Source organism: Triturus cristatus, chromosome 9 (assembly GCF_964204655.1).
Source record: "Triturus cristatus chromosome 9, aTriCri1.1, whole genome shotgun sequence".
Classification (NCBI taxonomy): domain Eukaryota; kingdom Metazoa; phylum Chordata; class Amphibia; order Caudata; family Salamandridae; genus Triturus; species Triturus cristatus.
The window spans coordinates 999,366,450-999,375,231 of NC_140592.1; the positions used below are offsets into that span (position 1 = coordinate 999,366,450).

At 46.3% G+C, this 8,782-nt stretch overlaps 1 protein-coding gene across 1 annotated transcript in view; it reads right to left on the reverse strand.

Annotated features, from left to right (window-relative positions):
* The window catches only part of LOC146799185 (uncharacterized), a 57,832-nt gene extending 50,007 nt beyond the window's left edge, over window positions 1-7,825 (reverse strand). Inside the window, exon 1 of the mRNA XM_085628056.1 lies at window positions 7,782-7,825. The gene's annotated coding sequence lies outside the window, so the exon portion shown is untranslated. The remainder of the gene's footprint in view (window positions 1-7,781) is intronic.
* Window positions 7,826-8,782: the final 957 nt, after the last annotated feature.

Below are 8,782 nucleotides of genomic sequence, written 5' to 3' on the forward strand. Positions count from 1 at the left end.
TCACTTGGAGTAGGCCTCATGAAGGCAGTGTACACTGTTGGAGAAAGTCAGTGTGCTTTACTGTTTTAACTATAGTAACACTTCATTATACACATAGGGATGGAATTGCCTTAGAATGAAGTTTCCCTTCCCGTTGGCCTACAGAGACCAATGGCGTCTTGAATCAGAGTGTAACTTGTGCCAGAAAAACAAATATGTAACTTACAAAATGATAACTGTACATGTTATGGGTCATTCAGAGTTGCCATATATTCCTGGGTCAGCTCAGGATCAGAGCCCAGGCCTTTTGTCACCCTGCTGTGCCACATAATTAGTTTTTCTCCATCAGCAGGCCCAAAGGTCAACCCCACACAAAGGGAGGAATTAGCAGGACTACTTCCAGCTGGTGAGGAGGAAAGAGGTGGGACGTAATGATCTTTATCGATCACCCAGCTGCCACACTGAACCAGGGATGGGCCTGCCAACGCCCAGTGAACAAAGGAGAGTGCCCAGATAAAGGGAGCAAACCCAGAAGGGGGCTGCCCTTGAAATCCTACTGTGTAAGTCCCTGGCAGTGATGTCAGCGAAAAGTGAAGATGAGACCCCAAAGCTGATGTGAACAGTGGCTCCAGGATGACGCCATTTTAGATTGTCCCGACATGCTGTGCAGGAGGGTCGGGACAGCGGTGAAGAGCTGAAGTGAAACCCCAGGATTGGCTAGGGGTGCCTGTCTTCTGGAACCCTCCTCTACCCATTATTAATTCTTGGACAATGAAAAGACTCTCATTTACCTATGGATTTTCTAACTACTGTGCTGCTGGATCCTGGGACTGCCATGGAGAACAGGAAGGAGGAACCCCTTGACCCCCACTCAGGACCCAGGACTCTGTCCAGTTTTCCCCGAGGACCAGTGGGTCTCCCCAATAGCCAATGAGGCTGGCCCCCTTACTCTCCCTGAGGACCAGTTGGGGGAAGCCCTGGACTTTTCTGTGCCCACCAACAAAGCTACAAAGGAGAACAACCGGGAAGATAGAGCTCATCCCCAGGAGTAAAATGAGTCCAGGATCGTCCAAATCGGGCCAAAAGGGCCCAAGTTATGGCATTTTAAAGGTTGGCAAACTTCGACCTTTCCTCGCACAGAGCTTGTGGGGCTCCACCGCATCAACTGGTGAATTCACCCGGGATGGGCCAGGGCTCGGGGGATGGTGCAAGCATAATTCATATTTTGCCTCCATTGAGGGCTTCCTTCCCTTTAATCTCCTAAACACCTGGGGACCTCATCCCCGAGGCACTCGCATTCAAAGGAGGCCGGGATCCCATCCCCGACCCCTGCATGCTGAAAAGCGATGGGGGGTGCCTTCGTGCTCCCCAAGCCATAGCCAGCCCACCCCGCTCCCCATGCCCATGTCCAGAGGGAGCGGGGGGCTGCCACAGTCATTAGAGGAACCTTGCCTGCTCCGGCAGTAGCAGGAGGGTCCTGCATGGGCGGGAAACCAGCAGGGACAGCCAGGCCTGGGCTCCCTGGGCTGCCCCTCAAGATGAGGACAGTATGGGGTGTCCAGGTGGGACCAGGCACCTATGAAAGAGGAATGGATACTGTCAAAAAACGCCAAAAGATAAAGCTTCAGGCTGTGCAGGGTGAGCCTATTATTAACCTATTCACTGCTTCAGGTAAAATCGCCCCATAATGCTTTGAAGGGCTGTTGGAACTGGCACGTTCTGGTTGGCTGAGGCGAGGCCCTAGCCAGGCGGAACCTACCACTCCCTTCAGGGGAGGGTGATTACACTCACTGTATAACCTGTGCTCATCCTTGGGGAGCTCGGCATTGAGCAGTCAGGCTTATCACAGAGACAATGTGTAAAGCATTGGCACAGCACTCTCACACAATAAATACACTGAGACTTCACACGTGGTGTATGTAAATAAAGTTTGTATTCAACACACACAATAACTAGCACATCATGAACATCATGTATTTCTGGGCATAAATCACATTTGGAAATATCACTAGCAGTACTAAGCGCAACTGTGTTGAAAGTGACATCAGTAATATGTACACTTGGGAAAAATCCTACTTTACCCCCCAGCACCCTTATGCGGTGCAAAGCGTTGCCAGAACGAGGCCCACCCTAGTGATTGTTCTACATCAATACCACACTGTTATAGGGTGCACCCCAGTTCACAATGGTATCAGAAATGTGAACGCGCAGATAATTACAATACTTTTAAATAGCCCCATGGGCCAAGGCCGCACGGGTAAAATCCGATGTCAAATGCAATATTCTTTTGGCAAGGAATCAACGTGCAAGGTAACACCGCTGTGCGGTGGAAATAATCGCAGGCAGTCACTCCCACACACTTACACATCACCGATACTCAGTGCTACGGAAATCAGGCAGGTTTGTATGGCACGCACTTGCACACACACACAGACAGCACCCTAATATGGTGCACTGATATCCAGCAGGTCAGTTGATTATGCACTCGCAGACCCCGTGGCCCAAGTCCTCCTCCACCCTTCAGCCAACCCGGCAACCCTACACCCACGGGCTGCAGATAAAGGAAACCTAACCCCTAACACTAGGCTGATCACGGCTGGAATCACACTTAGTCAGGGTCCCAGGGAACAAGGTGGGGTGTAAGTAACAGGCTGATCAGGCAGCAGTCGACAAATGGATGTTTGGCCACTACTCAGGAAGTTCAATCAACGGACTCCACACAATGCCTTCAGGCACTAGCCCAGTTCTGTGAAGGCCAGGGTTGCACGCCGTCTTGTGACTAGGCCTGGGCAAAAATTTCGTTCCGTTTGCGGAAATTGCGATAATTTGACATTTTCACGTTCTGCGGAGAGCGCGAAAATGTCAAAATTTCCGCTTTCCGCAGCTTGGCGATAATTTGTTTCTTGCTCGCGCTGTAAAATAATACATTCTCACGCGCGCGCAATCGCCTTACCTGAATCCCTGCGTTCGCCGACAAGTTTTCTTGATCCGGTCGCGTTCTCCATGAGATGTTGGATTGTTTTTAGCCATTTGCGCTGTCTCGCGACAGTTCGCGCCCGCAGTGACGTCATGTGTCGCGCGATCACGTCTTTCTTCTCGCGATCATGCACCGCGAGACAACTCAAAACAAGATGGCTGCGCCCGCGAGCAACCACATGGGTAAGTTGGCGACCCGCAACCATGCAGAAAATCTCGTGAACATGCGGGGAAAAAAATTCCGCATCTTCGCGATATTTCCGCTTGTTTGCAATAATTTTAAACATTTTCGCGATTCCGATCACGGAAGTGTTCTTTAGCCCAGTCAATTAGTCTCACAACCCAGGCCCACTCTGGGCAATACTACCTCGCAACACGAAGTTGTTTGGACGCGGTGAGGAGAGGGCAGTTGGACCGCCACACTGAGGGCACAAGAAGCTGCAATCGATAAATGGGGGATGAAGCTGGGGAGCCTCTTGGAAGAAGGAGGCCCCCCATAGGACACACTTTGATTAAAGTGGCACCCAGGCAATCTGAGCACTCTGGCACTAGAATCTGCTCCTCTGCGCCTCCCTGGAAATGAGGCACAACGTCTGATGTGCATTGGTATGAGTCGCAGCAGCCAATTTCGATCACACACATTGCAGACTCGCAAATTCAGCCCCTTCCTGGAAATGAGGTGCAACATTTGGTGCCCGTTGAGCTGAGTCGCACCAGACAATTTTGGTCACACACAACGAAGAGTTACCAATTCCGTACCCCCTTAGAAATAAGGCACAATGTCAGGTGCGCATTAAGTTGAGTCGCAGCAGCCAATTCCAGTCACACACACAGGCACAAGTTCAGCCATGCCACACGAGGTAGAGTGAGGCACTGCTATGGCTGCACCCCCACCTCCGAGGGTCGCAACCTGTGAATCAGGCACCTCATGCAATGTGCATTCAGTTGGCGTGTCGCACGAGAGCGATGCAGCATGATCGACAAAGCAGGCCACGTGAGGTCCCACAACTGGTGAGTTCGCTCACCACTGTTATATGGTTCTTAGGGTGTTATATGGCTCTTAGGGATGTTGTCGACATTGTTAAATTAGCATGAGCTTTGCTGCCATGATACTGCTTTTGTGCACTTTACTTCATTACTTTGTTTTTGCAAGACTCTGTTTGTGCATTTCACATGAGAACAGGCTGCTTTCGCGTTCTCTGCCTTTCCTGGAGTTTAGTCTGAAAACGATGTGCAAGGTGGATCAACAATGCCCCTTGTTATTCTGTTCTGGTCAGTCCCTAGCACGTAGACATAACATGCTACAAACAGCTGCAGTACTGAAGACTTGTGCTTTGATATTACGTTGTTGCATGTTGTTTTACCACACTTCGAGAAAAGCAGTTCCATGGAGGAGAGCTCCGCTGTTCCTATGATGTAAACCTTACATTCAGGCTTTAAGGTATGGGGTCTGCTGTCAAAGCCCAGAGATCGTCATTTTTATAAAATAAACTTCTTCTAGTCAAGGGAAGGGTGGTCAGGTCTAAAGGCCCTTATTTCCACAGTCTTTATATGAAATTACTGCTCCATTTGTATTCTATGGAATTGTAACAATGCTAACTGTGCTGAGTTTATGGATTTTGCTACTAGTAGAGGCACGTATACTGTATTGTAGAGCATGATAGTTAAAATAAAAATTTTGAACTATTTCAGTGACTCTGCCTATTCTCATTGTGGACAAGTACGAGTGAGTGAGCGAAAGAGTACGTCTTGCTCCCGCAATTCCTGAGAGAGTCGGGAGTGTTGTGTTCTGGGTTGTCTAATCATTTGTAGCTCCGTGATATTTGGAGGAGAACAAATGAGACACTATAGATAGTCATTTTGGGATTTTGGGTACTATTGTGGTAGATTGGTACACCCCTATTCACTGAGGTTCTGTTTTCCTGCGCATAGTTCTGTGTATGTGCAGAATCCCTGCAACACCACCAACAAGACACTTATGCGCATCTAGGCCGCATGATGCAGGGGCCACTCTCCTGATATACGGGCATGGGAATCCAGCAGATGATGTGAGCCCTCAAGAGGGCACCACTCTCCAGTTGTCACAAGTAGACAGTGTGGGTCCCTCGTATGATAGCTTTGAAGTCCCTGAAACTTCTGAAAAACAGGGGGCAAGCCAACAATTCCTTGGAGAGTACACTTCTGGGTGCCACACAGCAGCAGATAGTCAGCCCAGGCCAGCCACTATGCAGTAAGGGTGTACGGTCCCTTCCAATGGCAGTAATCCTCCTTGTGCACAACAGATTCCTCTGTCAGTATGCACCACTCAGTTCCAAGGTCTCCGGTCCCACGTCCCTACAAGTGTATCTCTACCCTGCTGAAGTATGGCACCAGTAGTTATACTGTAGTTTGCCTTTGAAGTTGGGGATGGTTAAGAGGTTTCCCTTTGAACCACAGATGTCTCCTCTAAATGTCAGTCCTGTCTGCCGTGGGGCCATGGAATACAGATCTTAAACTTTAGTCTAGCCATGATCTGGCTCCCAGAGATCAAGTGTCAAAACCTCAAATGGCAGAGGTCTGTCATTCCAGTTGCATTCCCAATGTTTATTGCTGTCTCTAGGGAATACACAGATGTGCTCCTCCATCCTCCAGTGTAGACTGGAGTCAAACTAAAATGCATGCAAAGGGTTTTAAAGCAAAGAAATGCCCACTTTCTAGAAATGCCATTTCTAAGCTAATAATGACAAATCCCTCTTTACCACAGGAGAAGGTTTGTCATTGTGAATCCAATAATAGGAAACATTATGAGGCTCCTGTACTGTAAGACACTATCGCAGCTTGAAGTAATTTCAACCATTCCCCATGTTAACCTATGGGAAGAGCAATCCTCATAGGTAGAGAAAACGCACACAGGTATTTTCCACTACCTGGGCAGGGAACACATATGTGTACCTGCCCTACTTTTCACCTACCACATGCTTCACCCCCTAAGACTTACTCCAGTGCAGCCGCGGTCCGTAGTAGGAGTAACTGCAGGGCGGTGACGTGGGGAGGGGGAGGGGCAGGGTGGGGGGTAGTAAACTATGGATTACGGAGGTTTCCAGGTAAGTTAACATATAAATTAATAAAACGAATTTCGTTGCGTGCATTGCATCCCCAAATGCGACGCTGTGCACGCAACGAAATTCGTTTTATTAATTTATATGTTAACTTACCTGTAAACCTCCATAATCCATAGCTTACTACCCCCCACCCTGCCCCTCCCCACATCACCGCCCTGCAGTTACTCCTACTACGGACCGCGGCTGCTCCAGTGGTGTCCTAGTGGCATTGAAAGGTCCCCTCTGGATTGGCCAGTAGGTCAAAAAGCCAACCTGAGCAAAAGTGCATCTGCGCACAGCCTGCAATGGCAGGCTTTGGACATGTGTTTAAAAAAACACCAATCAAGCACCAGTTCCTAACGTGTAGGAAAGGCACTCACACTTTCACACTGCATTTACAGTGGGAAAGTGTCCAGAGCCCTAAGGCCACAAAAAGAGAATTAGCCAAACCCATGAGGAAAAAGCAAAATATGTAGGGAAACACTACCACAAGCGTATCAGGTCCAACAGGGGCCTTTTTTAAAATGCACTCCTGCCCATATCTCAGCCTAGGACGATGGGAACACCACCAAACAGTTTCTTCCCAGGTCATCTTCTGTGTCCCCACCCTAAGTTGTGGGAGACCCCAACATCCCAACCTTTCCCACTGTTCAAGGCATTTCCAATCTTTCCTATGGTTGGAACTTTGTTTTGCGTGTACACCAAAAAAAGTGCGGTCATGAACCCTTATCTTTTTGCCATTCTTAACCAGCCGCCCAGCCTTTGCATGTGATTATTCAGGCCAGAGAAGTCCCACTGAGCATTTTCCTCCTTCTCCTGATTGTTTGCAGCCATGATAGTGGAAGTGTAATTACAACATTTCCTTAACTCTCAACATATTTCACAACTCAAAAAGATGGTTAGCACAATCCTGAATAGTTGTGTAAAGCAAGTCCAAGGATTAAAGTAAGAAACAGTTGTGAAATTACAAAAGTATCAATTCCTTCATGGTAATGGTAACAACAGCTGGATCAGGGTGTGAAACTTTGAAAATCAAAAAGCACAAATGAGAATTATAAGAACACAAGACTGAATCTACATTGATTATTTACAACTCGCCCAAAATGGTCAAAACAGATGATTATTACTAAAAATAAAATAAGCTTCAGTGACTCACGAAATCTAATATTTAAGGCAAATGTTCCATAAATGTTACTTTATATCTTAATCATTACGTTATCCTTGTAATGTGCTAATTGTAAATAAGGTGTAATAGCACTCTGACAGCTATTGTGTGTAATATATACACTGTAAAAACGATGAGTAGAAAATAACATAACCTGGCTAAACGAAGGCATAGGCCATTAATTAGCTAACAATAATAACAAATAGTGACAGAAAGATATTTTATGAGGACATTGATAATTTAAACGGAACTGTGGAATAGGGCAGGTCCCATCAAAAATGGGCTCGTTAGCCTAGTACACGAGTGGTACAATACAGTGACTATGTCTAACATACATATAGCTGTAAACCGATTACTCTATACGTTATATCTGATTATATGATTCTTCAGGGCCCAAAGTTTTGTTAGGAAGCGACACATGCGGCCTTTGCTAGCAAATGTCAGGGCGGTGAACACGAACTCGACCAGTCTTGATTCCACTTTATGCCTCTTTTATCCACCACTAAGCACTTCCGGTCCCTTTATCTCACTTTTGCAGGTTCTGTTTCGTATCTGCTTTCTCCATTTGTCACTGATTTTACCTCTTTTTCTTTCTCCTTTTTCCGTTTTGCAATTTTTTTTCTCTTGCTGAGGGTCAAAATCTGATGAGGACAAATAAGTGCTGGTCACACGGCATTATTTGGCGGCTAAACTCCACCCAAGCTTCATCCAGTGTCGGTGGCGGTTCCTTTATTGGTAGGGTGACCAGATTCTCAAAACAAAAAACAGGGACAGGTCATAGACATAGAAGTAGGACTAAGGTTTGCAGTTACCATCGACATAAAAGTAGGACTATTTGACAGCTGTGATAAACATAGAAAAGGGACTACGACAGCTCCCTCCAAGACCGAGATGAAGCATTACAGATGACAAATCAGAGGTCTTTTATCGGCAGTAACCATTAATTCCATTTAAACAGACTTTGCCTCAACATTTGCTTTAGTTGGAGACCAAATTCCAAGTTTGTTTTCTTATTAGATAAGTATATATATTGTGATTGTGCAATTTTCTTTATTGTTCAGTTAACAATCGAAGAGGAGTTTGTGCTCTTGTTTTTGCCACGAGGAAGTGAATGAGTGCATCGCTGGTGAGTTTGATACACACACACACACACACACACACACACACACACACACACACACACACACACACACACACACACACACACACACACACCGTCAAAATCAGATACTGCTGTTTGTAGAATACTCCTTCCCATAAAGCACCCCCCCTACGTTCAGCGCTATCGAAAAGATAAGAGTCCCACAGAAAATGCAAAGATCGTAAAACAAAAAATTAAATCCAGTGTTTCAATTAAACAATGAGAGATGAACGAAGAAATCATAATAACCCAAAGTAACAAACCACACACCCATGTGAAAAAAGAAATAGTCAACATGAGTTGAAAGAACTGGCAACTCTATAACGCAAGCAATTCAATTCTGTAAATACCTTATATTAAAAGTTGTATTTCAGCAAGTACACCCTTTCTTCTCACATATATCAATAGTCATGGGTACAAAAAAAAAAATGAGCAACATTA